This window comes from Paroedura picta, chromosome 8 (genome assembly GCF_049243985.1).
Source record: "Paroedura picta isolate Pp20150507F chromosome 8, Ppicta_v3.0, whole genome shotgun sequence".
NCBI classification, from domain to species: Eukaryota; Metazoa; Chordata; class Lepidosauria; order Squamata; family Gekkonidae; genus Paroedura; species Paroedura picta.
In genome coordinates, this window is record NC_135376.1 from 20,616,835 (window position 1) to 20,632,471 (window position 15,637).

General features: G+C 46.0%; 1 long non-coding RNA gene across 1 annotated transcript; it reads right to left on the minus strand.

Annotated features, from left to right (window-relative positions):
* Positions 1 to 1,815: 1,815 nt before the first annotated feature.
* Positions 1,816 to 14,095, minus strand: LOC143843054 (uncharacterized). Its single transcript, XR_013233441.1, has 3 exons — positions 13,963 to 14,095; positions 6,482 to 6,566; positions 1,816 to 4,623 (listed from the first exon to the last, which is right to left on the minus strand). It is a non-coding gene; the product is annotated as an uncharacterized LOC143843054 (long non-coding RNA).
* Positions 14,096 to 15,637: the final 1,542 nt, after the last annotated feature.

Here is a 15,637-nt window from a genome sequence, read left to right on the forward strand (position 1 = left end):
GGGGCGTGTGGTGTACCTGTAGGGACACCGTATGTTGGGGTGGGGCTGGGTGAAAAGGCCTGGCACTGTTAGTTACACACAGCACCGGCCAGCCCCAGCCCCCGCAGGCACCCACGGTATCCTAGGGACCGCGGAAGATCCCGCCTTCCCATAAAGTGGGTCTTCCATGGGCCTGGGCCAGGCCATGCAGGCGCTGGCAGCAGCATCATGCATAATTGGGGATTTTCCCCGATGCCACCAGCACGGGCGTTCTGGCCCGTGCATAATGGGTCCTTGGCTGTTTTTTCCCCCAGACTGGTTTCTGAGCCTAGCTATGGAAAACAGCCATTTTAAATTGTAGGAGAGGAGGTGCCTAGGCAGAGGGAAGGAGAAGAATTTCCCTCCCAGCAGTTTTCTCCCTTTTAAAATTTCACTGAATTTATATCCTTACGTTTCTTTAATTAGGAAACCCAAATAATATACCTAGGCCTCCCAGGAGATCTCCTTGAGGGCACTGACCAGGCCAAGAATGACTTGGCTTCGACATTTGTTCCCTCACATGCTTTCCAACCATGCTCTAGCTTTCTTCCCAAAAGAAGCTGTGTTTGGGAGCATCACGTTTCTGTCATAACATTTTGTTCCAACCTCCGCGTCATGCTCTGGTTGCGCATGCTAAAGGCCGCATCCTTTCAAGCATAATTGCATCAGTCTTTAAATAAAAGCATTTTAAAAAGGCAAGCTATTCTCTATTCCAGTTTTTCTCCTCAGTCTCCTAGAGTCCTGTATCTGATGGGATTGTGTGTGTGTGTGTGTATGTGTGTTTTAAAGAGGTTATTGTTTTAATCCGTACTATCCTTTCAGGAGACACAATTCCTTCGCCCTTCCTCTCCCAAACCCACCATTTGTTAGTCTAAAGAGCAGCTATGCTGTTAAATCAAAGAGGACATGAAGATGACACCCCATTAATTTCCTCTTTAGTGGCAATAATACAGAATTTAGGAAGGGATTTTTCAAAATGTCAAGCGCTGACATGGCCAAACCTGGGAACACATGTCTAAGCATATGTTTTAAATCAGCTAAGAAAGATCATTCTTTTCCATTGCAATAGGCAAGCAAGTAAGACTGTAAACTAAACAACATGAAGGAATAAGTGTGCTGGAATAGTTTGCATGATTCTGCAACATATGAAGAATATCCTGTAGAGCAGTGGTCCCCAACCCCCGGTCCAGAGACCGGTACCGGTCCATAGATCAGTCAGTACCAGGCTGCGGCTCCTCGTTCTCCTCCCCGGCTGCTGCCTTGGGGGCTGGCCTGCCACTCTACCGCCGGCTCACCTTTGGTACTCTCCAGTGGCCGCCATGGCTGGGGCTCCCCCTCGGAGTGGCACTGTGCAGCTGCTGCTGGCAGCGCCACCCTAATGGGTGGCGGGAAGTCAGGGGCGCCGGCAAGAAAGCAAGTGGAGCAGGTGCTCAGGCGGCGGCAGCAATGTCCCCTGGCAAAAGACTACCCCCTCCCTCAGGCCTCAGTAAAATTGTCAAACGTTGACCAGTTCCCGGTGATAAAAAGGTTGGGGACCACTGCTGTGGAAGGCATTGGTGGAGATGTGTATTAAGGGTAGTTAGATTATTTGAAAAATATCAGGAAGTTCCTAATTTCCTCCTATGTCCTGATTGGCTCATTTGGAGACTTTGTTCTCTTTGGAGCACATTTCCTTCCTGCTTGCTTTCAGAACAGACAAAATGAACAGGACAGACAGGACTAATTTTATCTATGTACATACAAAGTTGTTTCTCTTCATTAAAAAATTATTTTATTCTTTTAAGTACTCTGGTGCTGTGCTCCTCTTTACATATCTATGCCAACCAAGAGAAAGCACAAGGATCACACTTTGAACCATGGACAGCAATGCTTTTGAGGCTTAATAGAAAAGAAACAACTGCTAGGTTCCCATGCTGCAGCCAACAGGGGTAGTTGTGGGACTTCAGGTTGAGTGTAGAATTTGCAAGATTATGACAGTAAGAATTTAATCCATTCACACCTTAAAGAACAACATGAATGTTAATATCATTGTTGTGGCTATCTTTACGTTACGGGAAACCTAAGTTCCTTGTATCATTCTGCGTTCTATGTAAACTGCCCTGAACCTCAGGGAAGGGCGATATACAAATATAAGAAATAAACAATCAAGGTCTCCAGGCTCTTGTGAGGCTTTTGAGAACTAAAGCTCTCTGTCAGATACTTCCTCAAGCAGTAGCTGGACAGATACTTATGGCAGGTATTTTAGGCTGAACCTGCATTGAGCAGGGGGTTGAAAGCTTGCACCTAGGGGATTATGTTGTTCTTCTAAGGCAGGGGTAGTCAAACTGCGGCCCTCCAGATGCCCACCAGATGCATTCGCTGGCAGAGGCTCATGGGAATTGTAGTCCATGGACATCTGGAGGGCCACAGTTTGACTACCACTGTTCTAAGGCATTACTAGACTTGACTAGACTTTTTTTGTTTAAGTGTGTTTGGGTTTTGAATGGGGGCATCCACTGTGACCGCTAAGCCAGGCCCTTTTGAGGTGAAAAAAGTTACAACTTGGTACTTTTCCTTTTGGCTTTGAAACCGCGGCTTCTCTTTTCCCTGCTTCCGGCTCCACCCTCTTAGAATTCTCCTGCTGCTCACATTCATTTCATTCCAGTACAAAAGAGCTTGAGACACTCCACGGTCTGAATACTCAATATTCAAACTAGCTTATTTGCATCCTGGGCAATGCAAATATGTTAATGCATGAGGCCTCCACTAAACTAGGGTCCACCAAAACCTATGCCAGAAGGAAAACTTGTTAATCTTTAAAATGCCACAGGAGCCCTGCTCATTTTTTATTGCAATGGACTAACATGGCTACCCTTGTGGAAATATAAACTGGGGAAAGTATTTGGGATCAGACGGTTGGCTGGAAAAGGCTTAAGTGCGTAACTCGGCAGGCTTGCAGTTGAGTCAGTTTGCCTACTGTATGTAAGGAGACTCCTTTTTTCAGAGCTCCAGTTATCATTGTGTAGGTCAACGCTTGCAAGCTGCAATTACAGATCTGAGCAAAGTGACAACTATCACATGAGGGACAGAGCTTACAGTTTTCACAGATTGGAAGCCCTTAGTCCCTTCCAACAATTCTGTGGGCTTTTTTGGTGGGAAATTACCAAAGGAGGTCTGCACGGGACTTTTTATTCACTCCCAGCCCAAATAAATCCCTCCCGTCTACACTGAATTCAATTTCCATTTTGATTTTGGGTGCTTTAAATTTTCCTTCTGCAACATGCATGATTGATCTGCGGTGACCCTCCCTTTCCCCCACGATAACCAGGAGTGTATATAAGCCTCGATATTTGAAAAACTGTCACCAGTATAACTGTAGATTTCTCCTTTTTGCGAATTAAACTACTGCTCCATGCCTCCAACACTGACGTAGCTAAGCAAAGACTTCCTGGTTCCCGGTTGCAAGGCTTCCCTTCCTGTTTTAAAGTGACTGCGCTCCAGAAGCCCACACTTCTCTCAGCAGAGATTTGCCTCATTCTCTGCGAGCCTGCTGCTGGCTCGGGAGTCAAAGGAGAAGACAGCAGGAAAAAGGTAAGTGCAGAATCAGCTGAGGTCTCTTGTCCATTATATCCTGTCCAGGATTGTGTTCTAGAGCAGTGTTCCCTAATGTGGCACCAGTGGGAACCCTGGCACTTCAGGTACCAACCACATGCTTCAGGAAAGCAGGCAGGGCAATTGTGAAGGCAGACCCAGTGACTGGCTTTCCATACAAATAAAGAGCCTCTTGTCTTGGATCCTTCCCACAACTCAAAAGAGAAGGATCCAGGATTTACTTGGGACCAGTGGATCAGCTATGAGGCAGTGGGAAGGTCTTGGGATGACCACAGAACCCTATTTGCTCTTTGGCATTCCCTCAGTGTGCTTTATCCCCATTGGTTGTCTTCTATGCATATGCGATTCCCCCCATGTGCTTCTTTTGTGTACATTTCCATTCCCCGTAACCCTTCCTTGTGTTCCTGTGCTTGGCGCCAACTTCCGTGGCATTCATTTGCAGTGGTGCCTGCCACATGGCCGCAAAGTTCCAAAGGTGTTGCGAGGCTCAAAAAGGGTGGGAACCCCATTTTCTAGAGAACAGTATAATACTAAGCCTCCCATGAATCTCTATGGCTGAACATGCTGAAACCCTTGCATATGCGCTGCATACCTGCAACAGACTGTAAATCACCAAGATGGAGATAACTGTAGTGTACATGCAAGGTTCTTGTTATAACAGAATGTCACATTCAGAAGAAGAAAGGCTAGCAAACATTCCTTATGTGCTAGAGTCCTTGCCAGCACAACATCCATTGCATGGCTATGAGGAAACATTGTTCTGGTTTCAGTGTCTTGAGCCACGGTTTGGGGGACGCAGGAAAGAGCTGTGGGCTTCCACACCCCTTTCCCCCCCATCCCTATCCTGAATGCACTCCTTCCTCCAGATCCTGGTATTCCCAATCCAGATCATTTTCCACCAGCATCGGCCTAGTAAGGGAAGTGCGGCCTTCCAATTGTGGTCTGCAAACGTACTTCGTACCATGGTTCGGAAAATTGTTCTACGACATCTGCTATTGGCCTGCAGTGCTGGATCTGAGGAAAAAAGGGTGTGCGGTTCAGTATTTATGTTAGCCACAGCCATGCCTAGTCGTTTCCTGTGTTTTATAAGGGCAGAACTGGAGCAGCAAGTGTTGCTTCAACATGTCGACATTATCCATTTACGACTCTAACTGGAGGGACAGCGGTAAGCTAGGGCTTGTACACGAGTGTGATTCTTCTGTTCCTCGGCCCTTCTGGATGCCTGACAACTGCGGGGACGGAAGGATACAGACACAACCCCTCTGCCCAATGGGAAGAGTCACTGCAATGTGCAGGGGATGAGTCTGTTGTGTAGATATGCTCCCGCTAGAAAGTGGAGCGAACCCAACCAATCCTCCCTCCTCAGCATCATTCTGGTTCTCAACTCAGTCACCATTTTGTCCCTCTTTCCTCTTAAATACTACTGTATAAGCAACAATCCACATTACTTACTGTTTCGAGCAAAAGACCAGTCAGCTCATCTGTACCGTTAAGGCATCGAAGTACAAAAAGATCTATTGCGACATCTGAGCAAATCAGCCAATAGTATCAAAAGCATGTTGAAAGTGAGGATGGAGATAGAGAGTACTGGACAGTCAGACCAGTGAGAGACTCAAAGTATCACCTGCAAATGGGTATCACGTTGCCCCCCCATGCCATGTACAGTAACCAAAGGTGAACCAAAGTTCCATGAACCTGCAGATCCATCTCTTATTCTCGTTCCCCCCCCTCCTCTTCTCCCCTGCTGGGTTCTTGGCCCAGTAAATGCAATGTGTCCTTCATGATGTTATCTACATGTTATGTCTTTGAGGCTTAGGCCTGTGTGCCTTTTTGGCCACTAGGTGTGAAAACTGTAGCATGCATTTTATTCTGACTGCTCTTCGAAGATGAAAGCCTTCCAGCCAAGGGAAGCGTGGGAGTCTGAAATGCAGATGGGGGCTGCATTGCACACCCTACCAGTTGTAAATGTTGCTGCTAATTTCTATTCATCCTGTGTTTGGATGTCTACTTATTTACCAAGGAGTTCAACATGATGAACACGGTGAACATGGCAAAGGCAAAAGTATGACAGGATCTTTTCAATCTTGTTGCCTTCATCATCTTTCATTTTGTTAGGATTCATTTGGCCTGAACTGGTAATTACATTATGCAAACACAACTAAACCCCAGAACAGTTTTGAACAATGTTCTCTCTGTCCAGAGAGCAATGTGCTTTCACAATTCCAGCTTAAGGTCTACAGGTCACGAATAAAGAAGCTTGTAACTCAGTTTGCTCACTCAGAACTGGGAATAGTTGCTCTGCCTGTTAGGTTTCATTGGGACAAAAGTCCCATAATTTTAGTTCTGGTGTTTTCATGTCCTGTCCCTTGCCCCATAGTAATGTGCTGAGATAATGTTTACATTGCTATGCTAACTTGTTGGGATGGCTCCCCACAGAACAATTCTTGAGGGTCTAAATAGTCCAAGCAGGAGACATCTTTTAGGACTAAGAGAGCGATAAAGTTTATGAAGCCAGACTTTTGAAAAACAGGGTAAGATGTGTCAATTATTTCTCACAGAATGGTTGCTTTTAGTGATCAGGTTTAACTCAATGTAAGCCAGCAGTAAGGCACTGTGACTACCGGCCTTCACCACCGATTATGGCACTTGGTGATAGTTCTTTTGAATCAGTGGCAAAGTCATAATGATATACCACAAGGCGTAATTTCTTCTAGGTCTTGCCATCTCACTGCACAAGCCACCCAGTTCACCTCATACAGCAAATCTGGAGGTACCATAAAGGGCACAAAATTACCAACTGTTTGCTTTATTATTATGGCCTTATCTCAGGAGGGTGCCATTTGGATGCTGCTGCTTTGGAGACCCAACTGACCTGTGCTATTACTGCTTTCCTCACATGGGGATGGATCTAAGAGAGCTTTTTCATTCAACACTTCTTTCCATAAGGAATGTTGCATCTAAGACAAAAACAAAGGGCAGTTGTATCACTGTTTGGGAACATAGCATCACTAAATGCTGAGACTTAAGGTTACATATTTTTAAATGCTTTACATTTAAACATAGGTAAGCACACTGTGAATTAGCCTCTTGTGGCGCAGAGTGGTAAGGCAGCGAAATGCTGTCGGAAGCTGTCTGCCCATGAGATTGGGAGTTCGATCCCAGCAGCCGGCTCTAGGTTGACTCAGCCTTCCATCCTTCGGAGGTTGGTAAAATGAGTACCCAGCTTGCTGGGGGGTAAAACGGTAATGACTGGGGAAGGCACTGGCAAACCACCCCGTATTGAGTCTGCCATGAAAACGCTAGAGGGCGTCACCCCAAGGGTCAGACATGACTCGGTGCTTGCACAGGGGATACCTTTACCTTTACCTTTTAAGCACACTGTGAATCTAATCCTTGCTCACACGTAGCAGACTTATACTGGATCAGGCCATCAGTTCACCAAGGTCAGGACTGTCTACACTGACTGATCGGCTCTCCACATCGCCTGCTATACCTGAGCCTTTGTATTCAAGACCAGAGGACCGCTAAGCAGATGTTCTACCAATGAGCCACAGCTTCCCCGCAGACCCATCTCTTATTAGTAGCTAAACTCCACTCCAGTCCTTATGATTTTGGTGCTCCTACCTTGCAAACACACACACTACCTGGGGTCCCCTCCACAACAAGTTCAAGATTTTCCATGCAACTGAGCTTAAGGAGTTTGACAGCCCACAGCTGCATGACATCTTTCCCAGTCCTACGGAGTATTTTTTTAAAACTGAGGGTGGTAGAGAGCAAACTAGCAGCCTTTTACATGCAATGCATAAGCTCTTCCACTGAACTGTCATTCAGAACATGGTCTTATGAGTGGGCATTCTGAGGATAACCCTGCAGTCTTCAACAGATATCAATGACAGCTTAACAAATTGCAACAAAGCAGGCCAATCCCAAATTCTCAAGAAGTGGACTAATGCAGGTCTGCTGCATTCATTATTTGCTGGCAGATGATTACATAAACAGTTCATTGTATGCAATAGCAAAATGTATTATAGGGCTATAAGAAATAAATTATAGGAAGGCCGAATTTTCAAGACCCCTCTCTCTATCATGACAGGGTTCAAAAAACTATTCCGGTGAGGTGCTGCCTCCTGCTGGACAGGAGAGAACACAGCAAGGAGACAGGATTTCATCCTGGAGTCTGGTACTTATCGCCAGATATAGGACTGTTTTCCAAAGAGATCAACACAGCATGTCTCACTGATATGCCATAGGAAATGCCAGGTAATGCCTTGTATCACTGCAAAAATATAATTCAGTACCACCAAGCATGGATAGTAATGAACATATAGTTACAGCGTAGCAGGCTTTCGTACACTGAATCACAATTTGTGATGAGGTTTTCTGAATTTCCAGCTTTTAAATGTCTCCAGCCCCTTTTGTTGCAGAGTTATAACAGGAAAGGAGATTTACTTCTTGTAAAATGCAAACCAGTAATTCAGAAAACATGATCCATGGAGTGTTGTGATGAAATTCAATCACTGGTGGGGAGGACTGATGGCATGGGGGGAGGGGGGAGGATGGCCACTCCTATGGTTCTGTGGCAGGGAAACCAGAGGGCAACCCAGGATGTGGAAGCCCTCCTGCTGCTGCAATGTGTCAGTAAAAGAAGCAGCTATGGGGAAGCTTCCGAAACCTGTTCCTGTGTGGAAAGCACTCACATGAGCACGTTACATATGGTGAATTCACATTCTCTCCAATGGGGACACGTATCATGGTCTTCTTCTCCATTTTATTCTTACAAGCACCCTGGGAAGAAGGTTAGGCGGAGAGAGTATGACTGATCCTTGGTCACTCACCAAGCAGAGTGAAGATTCAAACTGGACATCCTAGATCCTAGTGCGCCAATTCAGCCACTACACCATGCTGCCTCTCTATGGGTATGTGCAGCTGAACCATTAAGTTCAAATATCCACATGGACAGGGAGATGTTGATGGTAAAGGTAAAGGTATCCCTTGTGCAAGCACTACTGGGTCATGTCTGACCCTTGGGGTGACGCCCTCTAGCATTTTCATGGCAGACTCAATACGGGGTGGTTTGCCAGTGCCTTCCCCAGTCATTACCGTTTACCCCCCAGCACGCTGGGTATTCATTTTACCGACCTCAGAAGGATGGAAGGCTGAGTCAACCTTGAGCCGGCTGCTGGGATTGAACTCCCAGCCTCATGGGCAGAGCTTTCAGACTGCATATCTGCTGCCTTACCACTCTGCGCCAGAAGAGGCTCTAAATGTTGATGATGACTGTCATTAAAAAAACTATACAGAACGATTAGTGAGTGCCAGCAAAATAAATAAGCAGTAAGAGACCTTTTCTTCCTTTGAATCGGTGTGGTTCTAGTTCAGGATCTGAAGCGTACATGAAGAGATTCCTTTTTTTTCCTTTGATTTCATGGCTATCCGCTCTGTAAGACCAATTTTTCAATTGTAATAATTACTTGGGGGGGAAGGCAGCATGAGACAGCCCGGACTCATCAGATCTCCGAAGCAAAGTGTCGTCAGTATTTGGAAGGGAGACCACCAAGGAAGGCTCTGCAGAGGAAGGCCAGGGCAAACTACCTCTGCTTCCCACATGTTTTGAAGGCCTCTTGCTGGGGTCGTCATAAGACAGCTTGGGGCTTGGCAGCATTTTACACGCAAACACAAAAATTGTTTGCAAAACCAAGGATTGCCGCTAGATGGCACACAATTACTGGTTGCTTTTCACAGCATTTATTTTTCCTTTATTATCAATCAATTATGTGCTGGTTCCAGTGTGAGGGCGATCTTGTTGCTGTTGTTATAAATATTTATCTCTCACTCCTCAGCACACAACTAACACCGAGGGCCACTCTCAAAATCCATCAAAGCCAGGCCAAATAAATCATCATGTATTTATGCACAAATATTAAAAACTCAAGACCCTTCAAATCCAAGCAGCTGAAATGCTTGGATTTAAATACTGAACATTAAAACAGCATAGAACAGCACTATACATCAGAATCTAAACAAACTTTACTTAAATTTTGAGGTGGGGAAGGGAGGGAGGGGAGAAAGAGAGAGAGACCATTCTGGACAGTGGCAGCCTAGAAAACTAACAACAAAAAAAGGTGATGCTGAGAGAGCTCTGAGAGAACAGTGACTGGCCCAAGGTCACCGAGCTGGCTGCATGCAGAGAGTGGGGAATCAAACCCAATTCTCCACTGCTCTTAACCACTACACCAAGCTGCCTGTATCCTGGAGACTAGCTCACAGTCAACTAAATGGACCCTCCACACCCTTACTGACTTATATTGGTAATACAAAGTCCCATTGAGATGCAGCAAAGAGCCTATTGTTATACCCCACTTTCCTCTACCCTATGGAGGCTCAAAGTGGCCAACAGTTGCCCTTTTCTTCTTTCCCCCAAAACAGACACCGCATGAAGCAGGTGGAGCTGAGAATCTCGAGAGAGAACTGCAACCACCACTAAGTCACCCAGCAGGCCTCATGTGACTCCAAACAGCTTATCTTCCTCCCCCCACAGTGGAGGGAGTTTTGACTCTCATAAGGTTCTATCTGGAAATCTAATTTGTCTTTAAGGCGCTACTGGACTCAAAGCTGGTTATTTTACCATAGACCAACATGGCTACCTACCTGAAATACACTTTGCTGTTTTCCTAATTCTAGTTCCCAGTCTGCAATGTGGAATCTTCAAGATAAGATGTGGAAATGCTCCTCATCCAATCTCTCTCCAGGTCAGTTCAAAACTAGGGTCACCTCCATACAAACGTTTTCTAAGAAGCACATGTTGGCTGAAGATACATTTGTTCATGGGTGCGGTACATCATGATTTGCACACTCACACATCAGTGCAGCTGCTACTACAGCTCCCTTTCTCAGTGTAGTAAATAACTGCTCAGACAATGGTTCCACTTAGATGAGCATCATAGATCTTTGAAGTGACAACTCTCAAAACATCACAACACCTACATCAACCATCAAAACAACCCTACAGGCATTACATCTAAATGTGTCAGGGATCTGCCTTGATCTGCAGCAGCTCTCCATTGTACACATTGACAAAACAACCCAGACCGTAAACAAGAAAATCTGTGCCAACTCTCCATGGGCCACTGCAATCATACTAATCATTGTCGCCATGTGTCCAGCCCAAATGTCGTTGTCTCCATGTGAGCATGACTCTGTTCTGTACATTATCAAGGCACTCACACAGAGACTGTTTTGTGATCTGCCTCAAATATCAGGCAATGAGAAAGACGGATTACAAATGAAGTAAATAAATTCCATCACTCAGGGAGTCTTCAGAGTGTGCTTACTTTGAGTCCTTGTTTAAACACAACCACTAGGAGGCAATAATAGATACGTGCAATTTACCGCAACAAGCATCTCTTCTGCTCTGATCCCCCAGGTGCCACAAATGCAAAATTAGTGTTACAGAAATCATAGGAAGAACAGGCGTCATGCTAGAGGCCTATTTCAAATGAGACACTATGCAGATTTAACCTTGCCTGGGCAAGTTCCTCTTACCTGCCAATAACAGGTCTAAATCAGCAGAGAGGAAACTGGTAAGGTACTTCTGAACCTTTTGTCCTGTTTCCACTCTTGTGAAATTCTCTGCCGTGAGGTCAAGAGCTCCTCTCCTCTTCTGTGAATCTAATGAAAACTCAGATAATACCATTGCAAATTTCCTTGCTAAAAAGGGCACAAGCTTCCCAGTTTCGGGGGGGGGGGGGATACAAGGCCAAACTGGTCCATATTCATACTTAGTAATATATATTAAATTATGTCAATAGGAAATTATTTATATTTCCAAAAACCATATGCCATCAACAATTAATCAAAAGGTATTTTTTTAAAACTTGTTTTCCCATATAATAGTCTGAATCTTGAAGAGCCTCTTGTGGCGCAGAGTGGTAAAGCAGACGATATGCTGTTTGAAGCTCTGCCCATGAGGCTGGGAGTTCAATCTCAGCAGCCGGCTCAAGGTTGACTCAGCCTTCCATCCTTCCGAGGTCGGTAAAATGAGTACCCAGCTTGCTGCTGGGGGGTAAACGGTAATGACTGGGGAAGGCACTGGCAAACCACCCCGTATTGAGTCTGCCATGGAAACGCTAGAGGGCGTCACGCCAAGAGTCAGACATGACCTGGTGCTTGCACAGGGGATACCTTTACCTTTAGTCTGAATCTTAAAGAAAGAGGAGTCTAGAAGATCAAAAAGATGCCATGAACTCCTTCACTAAGATCATTTGAGTAAATATTTCATTCATGTATGAAGGGAAATCTTTCCTCCCATCTCTCTCTTTTGCTTGGTGACCTATCCAGCGCTGGCCCAAGGTGGGTTTTTGGCCCCCTCGGCAAACTAAGACCTCGGCACCTATCTATTCTACCATTCTCTTAAAGTGTCCAACCAGATGTTTCAGTAAAACCAACAAATATCACCCAAAGGGCACAGCTGATCCCCAGCTTCCTTCTCCTCTGCCAGCTGGGCCAGAGTGGCAATTCAAGGAGGCACACTTCAGGAGTGCTAGGTGGAAGAGATGCGTGGAGATGGTACATGGCACTGAAGAGATTGGGAGCAAGGGGGGGATTGGTGCAGTACGCCTTCCACAGCAGGCAGAGGACAATGAGGCAATGCAAGGGACTGGTCAATGAGCAGCACCAGGGCAGAGACAATGCACCCACTGGCCTCTTTCTATCCTCCTCTGATTTTTTTCCTGGCATGCTGAACAGCTCCCATCTACTCTCCATCATATGCCTGCCTGCTTTCAGCACTACTGTGAAGTTACTAGTTGCCTGGATGGATCTCCCACCCACCCCCAAAGAGGGAAGCAAAAACGAGAGAAGTTGTTGAAGAGGAAAGAAACAGAAGAGTGAAAAGGGCAGGAGGCACCATTAGGGAAGACTACCCAGAGACCTGTGTTCAGAGGCTTCGCAACCCACGGGTTGAGAAACACTGGGCTAAGCCAGATTCAGATGGGTCCGAAGCAGCAGGACAAAGCTGGAGTCCAGTGGCACCTTTAAGACCAACAATATTTTATTCAAGATAGCAGCTTTTGTGTGCAAGTACCTTCTCCAGATACACTGGACTCAGAGACATTCAGGGAAGGCCAGCAAAAGGTCATCAGCTCACCTGGGCCCGTTCTGCACACGTAGGATAATGCTATTTCAATACACTGTGTAGTCTGACAAAATATGCATGTACACAAAAGCGTGTAGCTTGGGATAAAATTGTATTGGTCTTAAAGGTGCCTCTGGACTCAAACTTTGGTCTGCTGCTTCAGACAACACATCAGCACATCTGAATCGGTTTGCTTCAGTCTTATCCACTAAAGGTCCCCCCAGTCACTTATCTTTGCAAAAACAAACAAAACCAGCTTCATGCCCCTAAGGTACTTGTTAAACAGCTACAACAACACAGAGTCAGCTTGGGAAAGGCAATCAGGTGGCTACTCCATGTCTTCTGATGCTTTCCCTCCTATCTTACAATATTGGGACAGCTGCTGCAGTGTCTTGTATGAAGATTCCTGCTCTTTGCCTCTACAATCCTGTCTGAGTTTTTTTTTTTTTTCCTGTTGGAAGTGGTGCAAAACTAGAGCTCCCCCAGTTTTGCCCCTTCTCCTTTGCCCTGTTCCTGTGACTCAGGATTCACATTCCTGCCCCATAAAAGGACATTAGATCCCACAGGGCAGCAAGAAAGGCCCTTCAGATTGCACTAACCCTTCCCTCTATTTTTTTCAGAAAATCGTTGCCCTTGGAAAATAATCAGTTCCACTTGTGCTAAATTTACTGTCAGTCTGCCCTGCTAAAAGAGTCTCTTGTGGCACAGAGTGGTAAGGCAGCAGACATGCAGTCTGAAGCTCTGCCCATGAGGCTGGGAGTTTGATCCCAGCAGCCGTCTCGAGGTTGACTCAGCCTTCCATCCTTCCGAGGTCGGTAAAACGAGTACCCAGCTTGTGGCGGGCGGGGGGGGGGACAGTAATGACTGGGGAAGGCACTGGCAAACCACCCCGTATTGAGTGTGCCATGAAAACGCTACAGGGCGTCACCCCAAGGGTCAAGGGATGCTTTTACCTTTACCTGCCCTGCTAATGCCACCCTAGTTCTGGAATACTTTGTTGGCTGTGCTTACTAGGCACAGGGTCTTCCCAGCTTCTAGGTACACACAGTTTTCCCTTCCCATCCCCTTTATCTTCAAGCCCGCATTATCCCTCCTGAGGGCATTTTTTTCAATCCCAACCTGTTGGGTTGTTGGGATTTTTTACAAAATAAAACGCCCTCGGGCGGCGAGCAAATTGTACTCGAGGTTGGAGGCAGCGGGAAGTAACTTCCCCCAGTCACCGTGCAAGTGCCGCCTAGAAGTCAGTCTGCAGCCAACGCTAAATCAGACCCAAAGGCCCGGCTTCCGTCCGCTCGCTTAGCCGTCGACTCCTCCGGCTGGTGTCACCAACAAGGCGTGGAAAGAAGAGCCGACTCGCCCTGGAGGTGGCGGAAGGATCTGGGCTAATTTAAGATACGGGACGCCGATGCCGAAAACTGCCTGGTATGTGGGGAGTTTCCCGCGTGCGAGCAGCGTTACTCAGTGGATTGCGAAAGGCCGGAGGCTGGAGGAGGAGAAAAGGGCAGTGAGTGACGTTTGCAGGGCAGAGGCTGAATTGGTGGGGCGATAAACCTTGCAGCAGCTCACTGGACCAAAAGTCACGCCTGAATGTGGAGCTTGTTTCCTGGATTATAAATCGAGAGGCTTTCTTATTCTTTTTTTGCTGCTAGGATCCCCCAGGCTGGCTTATAAGATATCTTGTTCTTTTAATACAGGAGAAGGGTTATTTTAACCATTGTATCAAAGGATAATATTGGATCCCAAAAGATACAGTTGGGTAGCTGCCTTGGTCTGAAAGTGCAGGACAAAGTTCAAGTCCAGTAGCAGCTTGAAGCCCAACCGGGTTTCAGGTGTCTGAAGAAGGGAGGGTGCACACAAAAGCTTATACACAGAATAAAGCTTTGTTGGTCTTAGACGCGCCACTGGGCCCGAACTTTGCTCTGCTCCTTTCAAATAGTGCTGCTCCAAGTTACACAACCAGTAACTTGGAACAGCATTGTTGGCCCAGCAGAGCTGGCTCAATGCTATAAATCAGGGGTAGTCAAACTGTGGCCCTCCAGATGTCCATGGACCACAATTCCCATGAGCCCCTGCCAGCAAATTGGGACATCTACAATTGGGACATCTACACTCAGAATGAAACTGACTCAGTCTTTAATGATTGCTTCAGCCAATATTGACATGCAACAAAATTTTAACGGTTGTGGAACCTCAGCAGAAAAGACTCAAGGAGTTGCTGAGCTGGGATTCATATGCAGATTTAGTACTTTGACTCAAAACCTAGGTATGGTTTCCTCCAGGCAAAGTAATTGTTCTCATATGTATGTACTTCATAATTTCATCAGCTTTTGGCAGTGGTCCAATTCCATACCTTTTTGTCTGGATCTTGTTTACGTTGATATTCAGCTTAATGTTACACACCCATCTCTTGGCTTGATGTGTACCTTTGAATAACATTTTGTTAATTCTCTCATTCCTTCTCAGCTCAGCATACCTGGTACTTTGTTTTGGCCTTAAAGTCGCAGCCAACTTAGGTCAACCTTGTAGGGTTTTCAAGACAGTTCAGAGATGGTTTGCCATTGCCTGAATTTACACAGCAACCCTTGCATTCTGTGGTGGTCCCCCATCCAAATATTGACCACAGCCCACCCTGCTTAGCTTCTGAGATAAGATGAGATTAGAAGATCCTTTTATTCTTACAGCTCCCAGAAACAACAATTTAAAACAGGAGCCCAGTTGCACTGTAAAGACAAAATGATTTCCCCCCAGCATGCATTTATTAGCCATTTCCCTCCCTTAGCAGCTATTGTAAACTTCATAAAACTTAGTTTAAAAACTCCAGTAAAAAAATTACATCAGTCTAAACCCAGTCCTAAATAAAGCTGTCTTTGACTGTTTCTTAACAACAAAGGGGCC